Source organism: Phyllobates terribilis, unplaced genomic scaffold (assembly GCF_046119375.1).
Source record: "Phyllobates terribilis strain yellow unplaced genomic scaffold, ASM4611937v1 Scaffold_7__3_contigs__length_470593459, whole genome shotgun sequence".
Taxonomy (NCBI): domain Eukaryota; kingdom Metazoa; phylum Chordata; class Amphibia; order Anura; family Dendrobatidae; genus Phyllobates; species Phyllobates terribilis.
In genome coordinates this window covers 172427539-172448484 of record NW_027362767.1, presented here as the reverse complement: position 1 = coordinate 172448484, position 20946 = coordinate 172427539, and positions in this window count along the sequence as shown.

Here is a 20946-nt window from a genome sequence, read left to right as displayed (position 1 = left end):
GTGTTGTGGATACATTTGGTTTTGGCACCCATTGAATCCAATGGCGTTTGGCAATGTTCAGTGAATATTCGTCAATTACATTGGCGAATATTACAAAAACGGCGATTGTAATACGAAACAAATATTGAAATATTTGCTGGTCTTTAATCAGAAACACCCTTAAAAAAATTATGTGGGTGTTGCATCACAGTCTCCCTGGTGATATGGTGGTGGAGGATGAGAAGGAGGAGAAGGGCGACACAAAATAGAACAATTCCTGAAGGGTATACCCATGTCTGGATGTGAAGGAAGGCATGGGAATAGACCCCCCAAAAAATAACCACTGGATTTGAGTTTATGTTTGATGCTATTATCTGGTGGTGTTGAGAAGTCTGGCCCAATTCAGCCCTTGTTCATTTGTATAAGAGTCAGCCTGTCAGCATTTTCAGTTGACAGGCGGATGCGCCTATCAGTTTTATCAGTTATAATGCCCCCGGCGGCACTAAAAACTATCTCTGACAAAACGCTAGCGGCCAGGACCTCCAAGGCGTAGAAAGACAGTTCATGCCACGTGTCCAGCTTGCACCATTCAAAACTTTTCCCTCCTTGTCAGAGTACCCCATGTATCAGGGTCTGGGCGCTGGGAGGGTGTGAGAAAACTGTCCCAGACCTTTGACAGCGTTGTCCTGCCTCTGCCGCATCTGGTTTGTGTCTTCCTCGCTTGTACTCCTTGGTTGTCCAATGAACTGTCTCACTGTGACCACTGCCACAAGAGTTGTCAGATGGGAATTTTTTTTTTGTTATAATTCTTCAACAAGGGACTGGACTTAATATCTCCCAAAATGAACTCCTTCGTTTTCCTCCCTCTACTAACCTACCTATACCTGACTTTGCAATTTCCTTTATGTGCTGCCACCATAACTTCCACTCGGCACGCCTGCTATCTTGGAGTCGTATTTGACACACAACTTTCCTTTATTCAACCTATAAAATCACTTACTCGCTCATATCACATGCACCTTAAAAACTTCTCCAGAAGTCGAACTTTTCTCATCTTTGATACTGCAAAAACTCTTACTGTGACTCTTATTCACTAGTGCAACTCTCTTCTAATCGGTCTTCCCCTAAACAAACTGTCTCCTCTCCAATCCCTTCTGAATGCAGCAACCAGGGTCGTATTTCTATCAAGCCGCTTCTCGGACGCCTCTACCCTGTGCCAGTTATTGCACGGGTTAGGTTAAACAATCACTACAGAATACAATACAAACTCATCTCTCTCACCCACCAAGCTGTAGACAGTTCTGCACCAGCCTATATCTCTTCCCTCATTTTTGTGTATCACCCCTCCTGTGCCGTCTATTCTGCAACTGATCTAAGACAGACATCCTCCTTAATCAGAGCCTCACACCTCCGTCTCCAAGAATTCTATCGTGCCATGCCAGTTTTCTGTAATGCTCAAAATGCGTACAACACGATGGTCACGGTAAAGGCGGGGGAACATGAAGTCAGCCTTGTGTGCCAGACTGCCAACAGCCAAGACTTCCCTGTTCTCACCAAGAGTATTACTGTCTATGTTCTCTTCCTCCTCCTCCTCATTATCACCCAATCCGTACTGAGATGAGGCTGGGCTGGGTAGCATCACCCTGTACAGTTCCTTGCTCCGCCTGCAATGCCTCCTCTTTAATTGTGGGCAGCGAGCGTTTCAGTATAAAGAGAAGCGGGATGGTGACGCTAATTATGGCATCATCGCCGCTCACCATCTTGGTGGAGTCCTCAAAGTTTTGGAGGAGGGCACATATGTCAGACATCCATGCCCACTCATCAGCTCTTATGTGCGGAGGCTGACCTGAATGCCGATGGACGTGTTGAAGCTGGTACTCAACAACTGCTCTCTGTTGCTCAGTATCATTCCAAACATCTGCAACGTTGATTTCCAACGTGTAGTCACATCGCACACCAGTAAGTGAGCTGGAAGCTGCAAACGCTGCTGAAGACCTGCCAGGGCGGCGGAAGCTGTAGCTGACTTTCTGAACTGGTCACACACGTGGCATACTTTCACAAGCTGCTCTGGCAGATCCGTGTAGATTTCGAGAAACTGCAGAACCACTAAGTTGAGCACATGAGCCAGGCATGGTACCTGCGCGAGCTTGCCTAGCTTCAGAACTGACACCAGGTTCTCTGATACAACAACTCTGCAACGGTGTGCGGTTTGTCGTCTAAGCATACAATCCTGCTTATTGTTATTGCCACATACGAAGTTTAAGTAAATAATCTGGAATATGTCCTGAAAAAATAAATCAAGTGATGGAGATCAAGGCTAAAGAGGAGGATGAGGAGGTGGTGCAGGAGCTGTAGAATGTAGGGGTAACCCAAATTGACCCAGGTCCAACAATCTTCTGTGTCGGGAGGACGTGTTCCGTACCAGGGTCCCACTGGGTCCCGGCTTCCACAATATTAACCCAGTGGAATGCGTCAGTGAGATGAATCATCCCTGGTCGCATTCACTTGTCCATGTGTTAGTGGTAAGTCTGTCCTTCCCACTTAAGTGCACTGGGGAGGGCACGGGAAATGTTCTGGGACTCGCGCTTGTGGAAGGCAGAGACGATACCGGGAGAAATAGTGGCGGCTGGGGACCGAGTATGGACACCTGGCCGCTGCCACCATGAGGTTGTGGAAAGCTTCCACCTCCACGAGCCTAAAAGGCAGCATTTCAAGTGCAAGCAGTCCAGAAATGTGGCAGTTTAGGATTGCAGCCTGTGGGTGGGTGGGTGGTTGGCCGCATACTTGCGCTTTCATTACAAGCAACACAAAGTTAAGGAGATGGATGATCCAATTATCAAGATTAATTTGGTCATTGTCTAGGAGACCGAGCACAATATTAACCCAGTGACATGCGTCCATGAGATGTACCATCCCTGGCCACATTCACCTGTCCACGTGTTTGTGGTTAGGCGGTCCTTCCCAGTAAGTGCACTGGGGAGGGCACGGGTAATTTTCTGGGCCCCTTGCTTGTGGAAGGTGCAGACGATACCGGGAGAAATAGTGGCGGCTATGGACCGAGTATGGACACCGGGCCACCGCCACCCTGAGGTTTTGGAAAGCTTCCTCCTCCATGAGCCTAAAAGGCAACATTTCAAGTGCAGGCAGTCCAGAAATTTGGCAGTTTAGTATTGCGGCTTTTGGCTGCATACTTGTGCTTGCATTCCAACTAACAGAAAACTAAGCAGATGGTGGCCTCTATCATCACCACGACCTCACCTCGGCACTATGAACTCTCCTGAAGGAGAAGCCAGGGCCCATCGGAGGAGTCTCCGGTTCTCTGGTGGGCCCACCCAACCCTGCCGAGCAACAGCCCTGGCTAAGAAAAGTGTGTGGGAAGGTTCCCGGATACTCTATGGCTGTTTTTTTTTTTTTTACTGTGGACTGGCTCCGTATTGTCCCTTGCCACTTTCACCTGTCCACGTGTTTGTGGTTAGACGGTCCTTCCCAGTAAGTGCACTGGGGAGGGCATGGGTCTTTTTCTGGGCCCCACGCTTGTGGAAGGCAGGCACGATACGGGGAGAAATAGTGGTGGACACCCGGCCACTGCCGCCATGAGGTTGTGGAAAGCGTCCGCCTCAATGAGCCTAAAAGGCAACATTTCAAGTGCAAGCAGTCCAGAAATGTGGCATTTTAGTATTTCGGCCTGTGAGTGAGTGACTGGCTGCATACTTGGGCTTCAATTTTAAGAACTGTGGTAGGGACAACTGAACGCTGCAAAGGGACAAGGACATGGATAGTTTGATGTTTGCAAGTCTGCAATGACAGGTGCAGGGCAGGAGGCGTCTTTGCATGCGTCATGGACAAGGGATTGGCGTGCATGCACAACAGCAGAATAGGCAGTGGTGTCACCCGCTGACACTGTTTCTGGACCTTGGTGTTTGGCCCAGCTTGTCAGGTGCTTTGCTGTCATGTGCCTGAGCATGCTGGTGGTGGTCAGGCTGGTAGTTTTGGTGCTCTTGCTGATGCTGGCCTGGCAGATGTTGCAAATGGCCTTTTTTGGGGTTATCTAAACAGTCTTTAAAAAAGAACCAGACTCGGGAAGACCTAACAGTTGTACTGGCAACTTCCGTCGTGTTGGTGTTCCGTGGAGCTATTGCCTGCCTTGTGTCTGTGGCCACCACACTGCTAGTTCCTGCCTGTTGCCGTGCTCCGCCTTCCTCCCCCTGTGTGCTGCTGTCCTCGCTCTACATGTCCTCTTGCCAGGTTGGGTTAGTGACTTCATCATCCACCGCTTCGTTTTCCACTTCCGCACCCTGGTCCTCCTTCTGACTTTCTGTCCATTGTGTCTCATCACTATCCACCTCTTGAGACAGTATTTGTACTTTCCCACAATCACCTTCAGGTGACCATGGCTCCTCAAATCGCTACATGTGATTTTCTGCTGCCCTGCTCGAAGCTGGCCGGTCGAGAGGCCCAAATTCATTGATGGAAAAGATAATAGCCGTTGGTGTAACCCTGGACTCAAATCTCTCCTTCAAACCACATATCCAAGCTCTTTCCACTTCTGAGCGGACCGAGCGAGAGGCCAGAATCTATAAATGAAAAGATGAACAAAACAGTTCTTCGAAGTGTCCAAGTGTGGGATCAGTTGTCTCAGGGCACTCGGAATGGTGGGAGGAAGGAGGATCAGGGTGAGGAATATGCACATTCCTCAACCACTAATCTACAAAAACACTAGTGCACGAGCTCATCATCTCCCTTCTCGACAACTGCAACCTCCTGCTCTGTGGCCTCCCTTCTAACACTCTCGCATTCCTCCAATCTATCCTTAACTCTGCTGCCCGACTAATCCACCTGTCCCCTCGCTACGCCCTGGCCTCTCCTCTTTGTCAATTCCTTCACTGTCTCCCCATTACCCAGAGACTCCAGTTCAACACCTTAACCTTGGAATGCAAAGCTATCCACAACCTGTCTCCTCCATACATTTGTGAATAGTCTCCCGGTACTTACCTGCATGCAACCTCCGATCCTCACAAGATCTCCTTCTCTACTTCCCTCTTATCTCCTCTTCCCACAATCGCATACAAGATTTCTCCTGTGCACACCCCCTTCTCTGGAACTCTATACCCCACCATTTCTGACTCTCGCCTACTGTTGAAACCTTCAAAAGGAAGCTGAAGACCCACCTCTTGCAACATGCATACAACCTGCAGTAACTCTCGCTCCACCATACCGCTACAAGACCAGCCCTATCCTCATCAATTGACACCAGATTGCTGTTCAAAATAGTTACCTACAGGCCAGATATTTCAAACTGTGTTTTCTCCGTCACACTGATCACATATACGTTTTCAGAAAATACTGCCATTTCTGACCTTCATTAAAAATTTGTTTCAGTGTGCCAGTGAAGCAATTGACACCAAATTGCTGTTCAAAATAGTTACCTACAGGCCAGGTATTTAAAACTGTGTTTTCTCCGTCACACGGATCACATATACGTTTTCAGAAAATACTGCCATTTCTGACCTCCATTAAAAATTTGTTTCAGTGTGCCAGTGAAGCAATTGACACCAGAGTCAGTAAAAGTGGCATAATACCTCTGACAACATTGTTGACAGCAGTGACCTGGGAGTCAGAAATGCATCCAGGGATCTTCCCCATGCTGTTCCCATGCCATTTGAGCACTGTTTCCATCAATTTGGCCAATTTTTAAGGCCAACTGAAGACCGCCAGGGGGGAGCCGCCTGAAAAATGCTCAAGTTTCCCACAGACTTACATTGGGCATATTACTCGGACTGAGCACTCAAGCGTTCCAATTTGCCCAACTCGAACAACGAGTACCTGAGCATGTTAGTGCTCGCTCATCACTAGTGTCCATCCATAATGAGTAGTCCTTTGCTAAAAAGGGCTAGGGTTTCCAGTGTTTTAAGAAACCATGTAGTTTGTCCTTGATTTGGGGCGTATAGGTTGCATAATAGGAGTACTAGCTATGTAACCTTTTCAAAAATATATCTATCCTCTTTAATGTGAAGGACAAGTCTTTACTAGTGATGAGCGAGCATGTTCGCTACTGCTCGGTGCTCGCCCGAGCATCTCACTGCTCGACATGCTCGGCGCTCGTGAGTATTTCCGGGGTTGCTTGGCGGGAGCTAGGGTCTCCTCCCTGCATGTTTGGCACTCTTTAGAGAGCCAATGAACATGCAGGGATTGCCTGCCACTCACTGTAATGCCGTATCCATGTTGGTTGTGGCATTACAGTGTGTTACGCTCACGCCCGGACTGACTGGCATGAGCATGGTTAGTGATCCCACTGGACCATGAACCGAGGAGTGCCTGGAGGGGCATGGCTAAGTCGCACGGTGGCTCAGTCGACTCTGTGAACCAGGGAGGAACCGAGCAGAGGGACCAGATGCTTTTCCAGGTCAGACCCCGGTCACAGCTGTTGACCCACACGGGGGAATGCAGGAACGGGCAGGCACAGCTGGTATGCAGACAGATGGGTACTGGCAGGCACGTCTGGAATGCAGACATTTGGGTACTGGCAGGCAAGGCTGGTATGCAGACAGGCGGGTGCTGGCAGGCGCGGCTGGTATGCAGACTGGCAGATACTGGCAGGTAGGAACGCAGGCTGGATAGGGACCAGTACAGACTGGGATACAGGAACAGAGCTGCGGGTGTGGTGGACTAGCAGAGCAGAACCGCAGGCATGGAGGACAAGCGAAGCAGAGCGAAACCACAGGTGCGGTGGACAAGCAGAGCAGAGCAAAACCACAGGTGCGGTGGGCAAGCAGAGCAGAGAAAAACCACAGGTGCGGTGGACGAGCAGAGCAGAGCGAAACCACAGGTGCGGTGGACAAGCAGAGCAGAGCGAAATCACAGATACGGTGAACAAGCAGGGCAAAGCGAAACCGCAGGTGCGGTGGACAAGCAGAGCGAAGCGAAACCGCAGGTGCGGTGGACAAGCAGAGCAGAGCGAAACCGCAGGTGTGGTGGACAAGCAGAGCAGAGCGAAACTGCATTTGCGATGGACAAGCAGAGAAGAGCGAAACCGCAGGTGCGGTAGACAAGCAGAGCAGAGCGAAAACGCAGGTGTGGTGAGCAAGCAGAGCAGAGCGAAACCGCAGGTGTGGTGGGCAAGCAGAGTAGAGCGAAACTGCATTTGCGATGGACAAGCAGAGCAGAGCGAAATCGCAGGTGCGGTGGACAAGCAGAGCAGAGCGAAAACGTAGGTGCGGTGGACAAGCAGAGCAGAGCGAAAACGCAGGTGCGGTGGACAAGCAGAGCAGTGTGAAACCACAGGTGCGGTGAGCAAGCAGAGCAGAGCGAAACCGCAGGTGCGGTGGACAAGCAGAGCGGAGCGAAACCGCAGGTGCGGTGGACAAGCGAAGCTGAGCAGAGCGAAACCGCAGGTGCGGTGAACAAGCAGAGCAGAGCGAAACCGCAGGTGTGGTGGACAAGCAGAGCAGAGCAAAACCGTAGGTGCGGTGGACAAGCAGAGCAGAGCGGAACCGCAGGTGCGGTGGACAAGCGAAGCTGAGCAGAGCGAAACCGTAGGTGCGGTGAACAAGCAGAGCAGAGCGAAACCACAGGTGTGGTGGACAAGCAGAGCGGAGCGAAACCACAGGTGCAGTTGACAAGCAGAACAGAGCAAAACCGCAGGTGCGGTGGACAAGCAGAGCAGAGCAAAACCGCAGGTGTGATGGACAAGCAGAGCAGAGCGAAACCGCAGGTGCGGTGGACAAGCCGAGCAGAGCGAAACCGCAGGTGCAGTGAACAAGCAGAGCGAAACCGCAGGTGCGGTGAACAAGCAGAGCAGAGCGAAACTGCAGATGCGGTGGACAAGCAGAGCAGAGCGAAACCGCAGATGCGGTGGACAAGCAGAGCGGAGCGAAACCACGGGTGCGGTGGACAAGCAGAACCAAATACACACAAGGTACTTGCAATGAAGTAGTGAGTGGACACAAAACTCACAAACAGAAGTACAGAGACAACGAGTTGGAGTTATGTGCAGGTTCAGACAGTGCAGTAAAAGGGAAGGTTCGGACATAGAGAAAAACAGGTAACAGGCTAGGACACAGTTCAGATAGGAACTGAACTAGGAACAAGATACAGGAATGAGCCTGGGAACTCAGCCCCCAGGGTGGCGGAAACAGACTAGAAGTCACAGATACAGGTAACAGGCCTGGGTATACAGCCCTTAGGGTGGCGGAACAGGCTAGAAGTCACAGACACAGATAACGGGCCTGGGTATACAGCCCCCAGGGTGGCGGAAAAGACTAGAAGTCACAGATACAGGAAACAGGCCTGGGTATTCAGCCCCCAGGGTGGCGGAAACAGACAAGATACAGAGCAGGACCTGGCAACTCAGTTGCACAGAACACACTGAAAGAAAGTGTTACTCAGGCACCTCCTACTGGGTGGAGGAGGTTTAAGTATCCAGTTACTCACAGCAATAGCCTGGGGACGCATTAGGAGTGCGCACACAGTAACTATAAGAATCAGGCAGTAACCGCGCCGCCACCCTAAGCAATCAGACAAGAGACAAACACACAGCAGGTACTGGAGCAAAGTGTGCAGCCTGGACTGATAGGTAAGATGGCGGTCTTGCATGGTGGGAGGTGGTAAGCCATGCCAGCACGCCGCCAGGGATGTTACACAGTGATTGGCTGGCCACACAGCGTCATAAGGTCTATATCAGATCTGGCGCCGCCAAGCTCGTCACAGTCACTCCAGAATCAGACAGTGTAGGGAGAGGTGCTGCTGAGCTAGAGGGAGATTTGCTTGTTTCTAGTTAGTGTAGGTATACCAAACTATATTAGAGACACATATCAATCTCAACAAACAGTCCTTCTAAGGACTAATCCATCTGCAGAGATATCAGGCAGGCAGTGTATATAGGCAGGCAGGCAGGGTATATAGCAGACTGCAGTGCACATAGGACAAGAGGCTCCATTCCAGTTTTGTCTGCTGCTGCTGCTGTTAGATATTTCTAGAAATAGGTCCAGGCCTCAGGGGTCAGGAATAATTTCTTTTTTGGATCTTAATCCTCATTATTTGCTTAAAAAGCAATCCAGAGAACACAGTTTTTCTGCGCCATTTGCTTGTTGGCACTGCAGAATACAGCCAAGTCCTTTCCATATTACAGCGCTAAAAATCCAGCTATTTTCAGAAAATACTGCCATTTCTGGCCTCCATTAAGGATTTTTTTCAGTGTGTCAGTGAAGCAATTTACACCAGATTGCTGTTCAAAATGGTTACCTACAGGCCAGGTGTTTAAAACTGTGTTTTCTCCATCACACGGATCACATGTACGTTTCCAGAAAATACTGCCATTTCTGGCCTCCATTAAAAAAAAATTTCAGTGTGTCAGTGAAGCAATTGACACCAGATTGCTGTTCAAAATAGTTACCAACAGGCCAGGTATTTAAAACTGCATTTTCTCCATCACACGGATCACATATACGTTTTCAGAAAATACTGCCATTTCTGGCCCCCATTAAAAATTAGATTCAGTGTGCCAGTGAAGCAATTGACACTAGATTGCTGTTCAAAATAGTTACCTACAGGACAGGTATTTAAAACTGTTTTCTCTGTCACACGGATCACATATACGTTTTCAGAAAATACTGCCATTTCTGGCCTCCATTAAAAATTAGTTTCAGTGTGTCAGTGAAGCAATTGACACCAGTTTGCTATTCAAAATAGTTACCTACAAGCCATGTATTTAAAACTGTGGTTTGTCCGTCACACGGATCACGTATAAGTTCGTTCCAAATTCAGTCATTTGTTGTGAGCATGGAAGATATTGTCCTCCATTTAAAATGGGCAAGGCACGTGGCAAGGGATGGGGAACTGGACATGATGGTGATGGTGGTGCATGCAGAGGCCGAGGCCGTGGGCAAGCTGAAATTGTGCCACAACAAACACCCACATCTTCTCGCTCGACCTTCCTGTCCCAATTAATAGGGGACTACAGAACACCACTATTGAACACAGAGCAGTGTCAAAAGGTTATTGCTTGGATAGCAGATAATGCTTACAGTCACTTAGCCACCACCACCACCACCTTGTCTTCCACACGGTCAAGTCTCAGTAACTGTGAGTCTGGACCGCATATTCCTCACCCTGAACCTCCTTCCTCCCACCACGCCAAATGCAAAGAGACAACTGATCCCACACTTGGACATTCCGAAGAGCTGTTCATTTTCCCATTTATAAATTCAGGCCTCTCGCCCGGTCCATTTGAAGCGGGGCAAGAGGAGATCGCATGTAGCAATGCCTAAATATTTGAGCAGCCACGGCCACACAAAGGCGACGGTGGGAAAGTGTCACAAGAGGTGGATGATGATGAGCCACAATTGCAAGAATGTAAGGAGGAGGACAAGAGTGCGGAAGTGGAAGACGAGGTGGTGGATGATATAGTAACTGACCCAACCTGGCAGGAGGACATGCAGAGCGAGGAGAGCAGCACACATGGGGAGAGAAGAAGAGCACCCCAACAGGCAGGAAGAAGCAGTGTTGTGGCTACAGAAGAAGGCAGGCAATCGTTCCCCCTAACACCAACACGAAGGAAGTTGCCAGTACAACTGTTAGGTCTTCCCGAGTCTGGTTGTTTTTTAAAGACTGTGCCGATAACCCCAAAAAGGCCATTTGCACCACCTGCCAGGCCAGCATCAGCAAGGGTGGCACATGGCAGCAAAGCACCCGACTTTGTGGGCTGAACCCCAGGGTCTAGGAACAGTGTCAGCGGGTGGCACCATTGCTTCTTCCGCTGTTGTGCATGCAAGTCAATCCCCTGTCCATGGTGCATGCGAAGATGCCTCCTGCCCTGCACCTGTCATTGCACACTCTCAAGTAGCAGCATCAGGAAGCACGTCCACATCCTTTACCCAGCGCAGCGTTCAGTTGTCCATATCCCAGTCCTTGGAACGCAAGTGAAAATACGCAACCAACGCCCCACAGGCCACAGTACTAAATTCCCACATTTCACAACTGCTTACGCTCGAAATGTTGCCTTTTAGGCTCGTGGAGACGGAAGAATTCCGCAACCTGATGGCGGCGGCCATCCCTCGGTACTCGGTCCCCAGCCGCCACCATTTCTCCAGGTGTACCGTTCCCGCATTACACAAGCACGAGTCCCTAAACATTAGCCGTGCCCTTAGCAACACAGTTACCGGGAAAGTCCACGTAACCACGGACATGTGGACAAGTGCTTGTGGGCAGGGATAGTACATCTCGCTGACGGCACACTGGGTTAACATAGTGGAAGCTGGGACCCACTAGAACCTTGGGACGAAACATGTCCTCCCGACGTCAAGGATTGCGGGCCCTAGGTCAATCAGGGTTGCCCCCATAGTCTACAGCTACTGCACCTCATCCTCTTCAGCCTCCTTTTCCTCTTCAGCCTCCATCTTCAAAATGACCACATCAGTCACAAGCTGGAATTACTGCAGCACTGCCTCAGCCAAGGGGGAACAGGCTGTGCTGAAGCTAATATGCTTATGTGACAAACCGCACAATGCTAAAGAGTTGTGGACAGCTCTGAAAGAGCAGGCAGATCTGTGGCTCACACTGCTGAACCTACAGCCAGACATGGTCGTGTGTGACAATGGCCGGAACCTGGTGACGGCTCTGAGGCGAGGCGAGCTCACACACGTACCATGCCAGGCCCTTGTTCTTAACCCAGTGGTTCAGTGGTTTCTCAAATCCTACCCGGAGCTGCCGGATCTGCTTGTTAAAGTACGCTGCCTGTGTGATCCATTTTAGAAAGTCACCAACAGCTTCCACCGCCCTTGCTGTGTTTCAGCAGCGTTTGCAGCTTCCAGCTCACAGACTGGTATGTGATGTCCCCACGTGTTGGAACTCTGCACTGCAGATGTTGGGAAGGATTTGTGAGCAGAACAGGGCAGTTAGAATCATAGAATGGTAGAGTTGGAAGGGACCTCCTGGGTCATCTGGTCCAACCCCCTGCTCAAAGCAGGATTCACTAAATCATCTCAGACAGATGTCTGTCCAGCCTCTGTTTGAAGACATCCATTGAAGGGGAACTCACCACCTCTCGTGGCAGCCTGTTCCACTCATTAATCACCCTAACTGTCAAAAAGTTTTTTCTAATATCTAATCTGTGTCTCCTCCCATTTAGTTTCATCCCATTGCTTCTAGTCTTTCCTTGTGCAAATGAGAATAAAGATGATCCTATAGTTGTTGAGTACCAGCATCAACAAGGCAGTCGGAATTCAGTTCAGACTCCACACATAAGACCTCAGGAGTGGACATGGATGTCAGACATATGTACCATCCTCCAAAACTTTGAGGACTCCACCAAGATGGTGAGCAGCAATGATGCCATAATTAGCATCACCATCCTGCTTCTCTGTTTTCTGAAACGCTCTCTGCTCACAATCAAAGAGGATGCATTGCAGGCGGAGCACGATGAGATGGAGCAAGGAACCATACAGGGTGATTCTACACAGCCCAGCCTCATCTCATCCCAATGTGGATTGGGTGACAATGAGGAAGAGGAGGAGGAGGAAGAACAGGAGCTAGTTTCATGCTCTATAGACGGTACTACCTGCACAACTGTCATACCGTCTGTTTAGTCATCCTCTTGGTGAGGACACGGAAGTCTTGCCTGTTTGCAGTCTGGCACGCATAGCTGAGTTTATGTTATGCTGCCTTTCCCATGACCCTTGTTTTCTCAAAATTTTGGGTGACAGTCATTACTAGTTGGTGACACTTCTAGACCCACGCTACAAGGAGAACTTTATATCTCTTATTCTTAGGCGGACAGGTCTACAAAAATGGGGCTGTACCAGAAGGCCCTTGTTGCGGAACTATTAAAAAAATTCCCTTCTGAAAACGCTGGCGGCAGAGGTCACAGTTTTTTGGACAACCAAGGAGTACAGGCGAGAGAGACACAAATGCAATCCAGCAGAGGCAGGGGAACACTGTCAAAGTTCTGGGACAGTTTTATCAGACCCTGCCATCGTACAGGACCTGAGGTGCGGGGTACTCTCACAAGGAGTGCAAAGTTTGGGAAGATGCTGAGAGAGTACCTTGATGACCGTACCACCTCCGTGATTCCTCGGTGTCTTTTAATTATTGGGTATCCAAGCTGGATGCGTGGAATGAACTGTCTCTCTACGCCTTGGAGGTCCTGGGCTGCCATGCCGCCCGCGTTTTATCAGAGCGGGTTTTTAGTGCTGCTGGTTGAATTATAACTGATAAGCGCATCTGCCTGTCAACTGAAAATGCTGACAGGCTGACTCTTATAAAATTGAGTAAGGGCTGGATTGGGCCAGACTTCTCAACACCACCGAATGATAGCAGCGTAACATAAACTCAAATCCAGTGTATTTTTTTGGGAGGTGTATTCCCATGCACCTCTTCACACCCACACATGGGTATACGCTTCCTGATTTTGGCTATTTGCTCTTGTCCTCCTCCTTCTCCTCAACCTCATCCTCCACCACCATATCACCAGGTTGACCGTGGTCCATGATGCAACACACACATAATTTTTTTAAAGGGTGTTTATGATGCCCGTAAAAAAAAATTTTCATGTGTTCCTCCGAGGGGTAAATGTTTGTCAGCCCATACACTTAGTGCATGGGCATCACATGGATAGGAGACCCGCTCCTTTCTAATGGGAACATTTTTTATGAGGCCCTTTAAGTCTCTTCCAAGGGGCATTGGAGTGCCTCCCAATTTTTGGCAGTCCTTGCATTCACTGCATAGGCCAACACTATGGGAAACCCTCTCCTTTCCAATGGGAATTTGTTGTTACTGTGGCCCTGCTCTATGTGTATTTAAATTCTTAGTGGGGTTTTTCCTAAAATTGGTCAGCCATTGGACTCACTGCATACCCTATAACTGTATAGCAGACTCTCTCCTTTCTAATGGGAACATGTCGTACTTGTTACTGTGGCCCTGCTCTATGTGTCTTTAAATTTGTAGTGGAGTTTTTCCTAAAATTGGTAAGCCATTGGACTCACTGCATACCCTATAACTGTATAGCAGAACCTCTCCATTCTAATGGGAACATGTCGTACTTGTTACTGTGGCCCTGCTCTATGTGTCTTTAAATTCTTAGTGGGGTTTTTCCTAAAATTGGTAAGCCGTTGGACTCACTGCATACCCTATAACTGTATAGCAGACCCTCACCATTCTAATGGGAACATGTCGTACTTGTTACTGTGGCCCTGCTCTATGTGTCTTTAAACTCTTAGTGGGGTTTTTCCTAAAACTGGTCAGCCGTTGGACTCACTGCATACCCTATAACTGTATAGCAGACTCTCTCCTTTCTAATGGGAATTTGTTGTTACTGTGGCGCTGCTCTATGTGTCTTTAAATTCTTAATGGGGTTTTTCCCAAATTTTTGCAGCCCTTGCATTCACAGCATGGGCATTACCACTATAGGAGACCCCCTCCTTTATAATGGGAACATTTTTTTTATTGAAACCCTCCTCTATTTCTGTTCAAAGGGGTATTGGGTCGCGTCCAAATTTTTGGCAGTCCTTGCAGTCACTGCATACGCAATAACAGTATAGGAGACCCAATTGTTAATAATGGGAACAACAAAGCATAGCCGGCTGATGGCTCTCTAGCAATAGCGAGGGCCAACTGCTGGCCTTTTAAGAATAGTAAGGGCCGTCTGATGGCCCTATAAAAATAGGCTTTATGATTTTCCAAATCCCTCCATCATAAATGAAACAGGATGTGTCTGAAGATGTGTCACACACCACATTGCCAGAAAAGGTTGTAAAATGTTAAAATGACATTTCCCGGTGAATGCATTTGTAACGTAAAAAAACACAAAACAATAGGATATTTCTTTAGTATAAAAAATAGCATCGCCATTTTAACCTCAATGTAATCATATTGTTCAGCTTCTGCACCTCCTCCTCCATCTCCGCAATGACCACATCAGTCACAAGCTCACAGCACTGCAGCACTGCCTTGGCCAAGTGGCAACAGGCTGTGCTGAAGATAACATGCTTAATGCTTAGGTGACAAACCGCCCAACGCTGCAGAGTTGTTGAAATCTGTAACACAGCAACCTGATCTGTGGCTCTCACCGCTGAACCTTCAGCCAGGCACAATGGGCGGAACCTGGTGACGGAGAAATGACAACCGGAGTACATTCGGTTTCCCTCTATGCCAGTCCTTTCACCGAGCTAAAGAATATGGCTGTGGTGAAATACTGAGAAGCTGTTTCAGATTGAAAAACATTGTGCCAACCAGAGGATTTGAATCTTAGGGCTCACCTTTCTCCCCCGCTCAAGAGCCCCATAGCAGCTGCAAAGTTAGCGCTATCATGAACTCTCCTGAGGTAGAAGCCTGGGCACATGAGAGGATTCTCTGGTGGGACTGTCCAACCCTGCCGAGAAGCAGTCCTGGCTAAGAAAAGTGTGCGGGAAGGTTCCCGGACACTCTATAGCTGCTTTTTTACAGAGGAGGAAACACACGCAAACACTGGGAGAACATACAAAGCCCTTGCAGAAGTTGTCTTTGCTGGGATTTGAACCCAGGATCCCAGCACTGCAAGGCTTCAGTGCTAACCACTGATCCAATGTGCTGCCATTCACCCTCTAATATCTAACAGGCTGGAGAAACTTACACCTACTGCCATTCTATCTTCAGCTCTTTTGTGAGAAGCTAATGTATTTGGGCAGCCACTCAGTCTGAGAAGGAAATTGGGGATGGCTTCGCTACTGGTACTGGGGGCAGTGCTAATACCATGGCACTGTACCATAGCTTACTGGAAATATTCCAGGCTGGTAGGAGGCAAGCAAATTCCTACAGAAAAGTACCAGCAGTAATGTTCAGGGACCCGCCACATTCACCTGTCCATGTGTTTGAGGTTAGGCGGTCCTTCATAGTACTGGGAGAAATAATGGCGGCTGGGGACTGAGTATGGACACCTGGCCGCCGCCGGCATGAGGTTATGAAAATCTTCAGCCTCCACGAGCCTAAAAGGCCACATTTCAAGTGAAAGCAGCTTTAGAGGACTTCCTGGGAGAAATGACACCCAGAGTAGATACGGATTCCCTCTATGCCAGTCCTTTCACTGAGCTAAATACCGCTCTCGGCAAAAAAAGCTGTGGACTGGCTCCGTACCATCCCTGGCCACATTCACTTGACCACGTGTTTGTGATTAGGCGGCCCTTCACAGTAAGTGCACTGGGGAGGGCACGGGTAATGTTGTGGGACCCGTTCTTGTGGAAGGTGGAGATGATACTGGGTGAAATAGTGGCGGATGGGGACCAAGTATGGACACCTGGCCGCCGCAGGCATGAGGTTGCGAAAAGCTTCAGCCTCCACGAGCCTAAAAGGCCACATTTCAAGTGTAAGCAGCTGCCCAGAAATCTGGCAGTTTAGTATTGCGGCCTGTGGGTGGGTGGCTGGCTGCATACTTGCGCTTGCATTCGAAGTAACAGAAAACTAAGCAGATGGTGGCCTTTATCATCATCATGACCTCACCTCGGCACTATGAACTCTCCTGAAGGAGAAGCCAAGGCCCACCGGAGGAGTCTCCGGTTCTCTGGTGGGCTCGTCCAACGCTGCCGAGAAGCAGCCCTGGCTAAGAAAAGTCTGGGTGAAAGTTCCCGGACACTCTATGGCTTCTTTTTTAATGTGGATCGGACGTGCTTATGCATGTTATTTCTCAAACCACATTGCAGATCAAGCCATTGCCCAACTCGGTAGTCATGAAATTAAATGCGCAAAGAAAGATGTTTGTGTGTCAAAGTACCACCGACAAGTGCGAGTTGATGTTGGTCGGGCTACCATTGCCTCTGCAACAAGCTGCATTAGAGGACTTCCTGGGAGAAATGACACCCAGAGTAGTTACGGTTTCCCTCTATGCCAGTCCTTTCACTGAGCTACATACAGCTCTCAGCAAAAAAAGCTGTGGATAGGCGCCGTACCGTCCCTGGCCACATTCAGCTGTCCACGTGTTTGGGGTTAGGTGGTCCTTCCCAGTAAGTGCACTGGGGAGGGCACGGGTAATGTTTTGGGACCCGTGCTTGTGGAAGGCAGAGACGATACCGGGTGAAATAGTGGCGACTGGGGACCGAGTATGGACACCCGGCCACTGCCGGCATGAGGTTATGAAAGGTTCCGCCTCCACGAGCCTAAAAGGCCACATTTCAAGTGCAAGCAGCTTTAGAGGACTTCCTGGGAGAAATGACACCAAGAGTAGATACGGTTTCCCTCTATGCCAGTCCTTTCACTGAGCTAAATGCAACTCTCAGCAAAAAAAGCTGTGGACCGGCTCCGTACTGTCCCTGGCCACGTGTTTGTGGTTAGGTGGTCCTTCCCAGTGAGTGCACTGGGGAGAGCACGGGTAATGTTGTGGTACGCGTGCTTGTGGAAGGTGGAGACGATACCGGGAAAAATAGTGGCGGCTGGGGACCGAGTATGGATACCCAGTCACCATCACCATAAGATTGTGGACAGCTTCCACCTCCACGAGCCTAAAATGCCACATTTCAAGTGCAAGCAGCTGTCAAAAATTTGGCAGTATAGTATTTCAGCCTGTGGGTGGGTGGTTGGCTGGCTGCATACTTGCACTTGCATTGCAAGGAATGGGGTAAGGACAACTGAACGCTGTACTGGGACAAGGACGTGGTGATTGTTGCAAGTCTGCTATGACAGGTGCATGGCAGGAGGCATTTTCGCATGCGCCTGTTAAATATTAATTATGGATATTCATTTTATTCTTTATTCTGAATTCTGTACCATACAGATTCCATCAGCCATCGTTTCTAGATGACATGCGCTATTTGTGTGTGTATTTTTAGTTCATTACCATATACGGAATAATGCTATAAAAGCCCAAGTTAGAGACAGGGGGGGCGCTTGCCATTCCACAGGACACAGGACGAGGGTCTGTGTGTAAACCAGCTGCTGATGTAGGCCCAAGGAAACACGTTCTTTACCCGGACACATGGTGTCATCCGGACACACGTGCTGGACACAGACAGATGCAATCTACCATCCAGGATCCCAGGGAAAGATGGGTGAATCTCAACAATTAAGCTAATTATGGACAAATGGACAATCACTTTGTAACTAATTATTGTATGTACCTTCTGCAATCATTCTTTTTAATGGACAACCCGAGAATAAATCGATACAATTTTTATGAGATTATCGTGGTATTGATACTTTGAGAAGTCCTCGATAGAGAAAATTATACTGAAAGAAGTATTTTATTTTACATTGGCGAGCCTTAGCCAGTCCTGATTTTTCGTGTTTGCAAGTGAATTTCCTTCATGAACAAAGGGGGGAGAGAAGAGACGAGCTGAACAGCTGTTGTTCACGTGTTAGGAAATCCACTAATATGTCACAAGAATCAGAAAGAACCTACAGATTGAGGACTGATCTTTTCTACAGATGGACTGACAGGCACAAGAGGTACTACAAGGATCAGATCAGACAAACTGAGAATAGTACGTGCTGATCATCAGAAGCTAAGAAATCTGAAGGTAGGCAAAATATGGATATAATGTCTTCTTTTGCTAAACAAAGTAAGATTAAGAGTTAATGAAGGAAATGACTTAGATGTTTTGTGGCTTAGTTTATATAGAGAATGTGAATTGCAGAATTTACAGTTAGCTTCTAAATTGGTAAATAGAGACAAACACAAATTGAGGAATATTCTACATTTGATACATGTATTTCATTGTCTGGTGCTTGAGAGGTCTAAGCAGGACAATAGTGTAGAAATAGTGTCAAATGGTGATACTGATTCTGACTGTAATGTGGAAATTGAGCAAGAAGTAAGACACGTGTCTGTAACTGAAGGTGACCTTGGGTCTGACGAAGAGACGGACATACAAAAAACTGACATGGGAGGAGACATGATTGACATATGAGAAACTGACATTTTAGGTGATGTGGGTGGAGACATGAGTGACGTAGGAGGTGCTGACGTCCAAAGGCCACTAAAAATAGCAGAAAACTTAGGAGCTACCGAGGCCCAACTTCAAATTAAAATGAGGAAAAATTTGCTAAAATTATACAAAATCATGGCAAATATGATGTCAAAATCCATGTCTGTAGAAATTTAGAGATATTTGAGAGCTTTTCTGATAAGTTTGATTTATCCAACGAGGAGAGGAATCAATTATTTAAAATGTGGATTCCTGTGACATTTTCCAGACATTTAAATTTAATGCCCTATGAAAATGACTCTCCTAATGAATGGATAAATGATTCGGACATATTAAAATATTTGATTTATTGTGCCACAAAGGATTTCCCCAACATAGATGATCTACAAAAATGAAGGATTGGTAGAAAAGAATGTACATATACATTCATGTCCATAGTTGAACGGTTGTACAAAGCTCTCATCAAAAATGGAAAATTACAGCAAATGATAATCACTTTTGTACAAAAATTCAAATTCTTAAATACAGTATCTCGAGTTATTGCATCACAAAAAGTTTCTTTATTTGAATGTGCGCAGTTGCTTGATTTTGTTAGAAAACATGAAAATCGTGAAAAGAAAATAAATCAAGCTAAATTTGTAAAACCAGAAAAGAAATCTTACCAAAAGCCAATGAGTCATCCTCGAAATGAAATCTATGAAATATGCAGAAGATTTCATATATGTTATAAGCCATATCAGATGATTCAAAAGTCAATTTCTTCACAGAAAGAGTTAACACTCAGTCAGAACTGTGACTCTCTAAAAAGGAAAATGGCTGAAATTGACAGACAGGGACAGGTGGGACCGGCTCAGAATGACATAATGGAATGTAAGCTGAAGACTCTCTTTAAGGATGAAAAAATGTATTTTCTAAATAAAGCTTTTCTAGAGATTTTTGACAGAGAAAGAAGATTTGGTTTAAGGAATGGCTAAGGAAAAACTTTAATTATGTATTGTATCAAACTTTTATACAATGTATCATTAGTTATTTATTATCTTATACAGTAAAATTTTATAATTGCATAGTTTCTTTAAATTCATATATTATACTTGTTTAACTAGAGATTGTGTATGGCTGTATATATATACAGTGTATGTATATGTACATATATTTATATAAATATATATATATATATATATATGAATATATTTATAGTCATATAATTAAAAAAATTAATTAATAAATTAGAACCTCATATATAAATTAAAGTAGCAATATTTTGAATTGTATTAGAACCAATATATGTATAAGATATTTAAATAATTCTGTTTCTGTATGAATTTGATATTTAATTTTATTTTTATGTTTCCTTAGAGTTTTCATTCCAAAGCAGGATTTGATCAAACAACTCAAAAATGGATTTATTTCTTTATTCACACAGGATGTTAGAAAAAAATGGAAGATTTTATGTGTATAACATTTTAAAATATAACAATATAACTAGTTGAACTATATTATGTGTAACACTTATTAATTATTTCTTTTGTGCTTTATAACTAAAGTAACTTTATTGCATGACGTGTGACAGCTGCAGCCTTTGAAATTTGAGCAAATAGTATAGAATCTCATTCATTCTATTTTCAGCTGACGTAACTTAAAACCTGGTAGCCAGTAAAAAAAGAATCAAAGACATTTCTATTTTTGCAAGTCAAGAGTATTTTTTTCAAGTGTCCTAAATTTCAGTGAATTACTGTCATATTATATTATATGTACTTGGGGAATATGAAAAGAAATATTAAGACATTAAATTTAATAGTTTTCTATGTGCTTTGATAAATTATACAAAAATTTGGGGTTAAATATATATATATCTATAACTTCATATGTGGAATGTTTGAGTTGAACGAATCTGTGACAGTCAGAGTGAAACGTGATGAATTTATCAGCAGCTGCTAAGTGTGATTTGTGTGACAGAGGTCTCATGTATGCTAGGAAAAGAAACGTTTCTTTATGTGAAGGTACACAAATATATTTAATTCTGAAAACATTATGATACATAATTAATTATTATCTACATAATATATATTTCTATATTTCTTTAGTA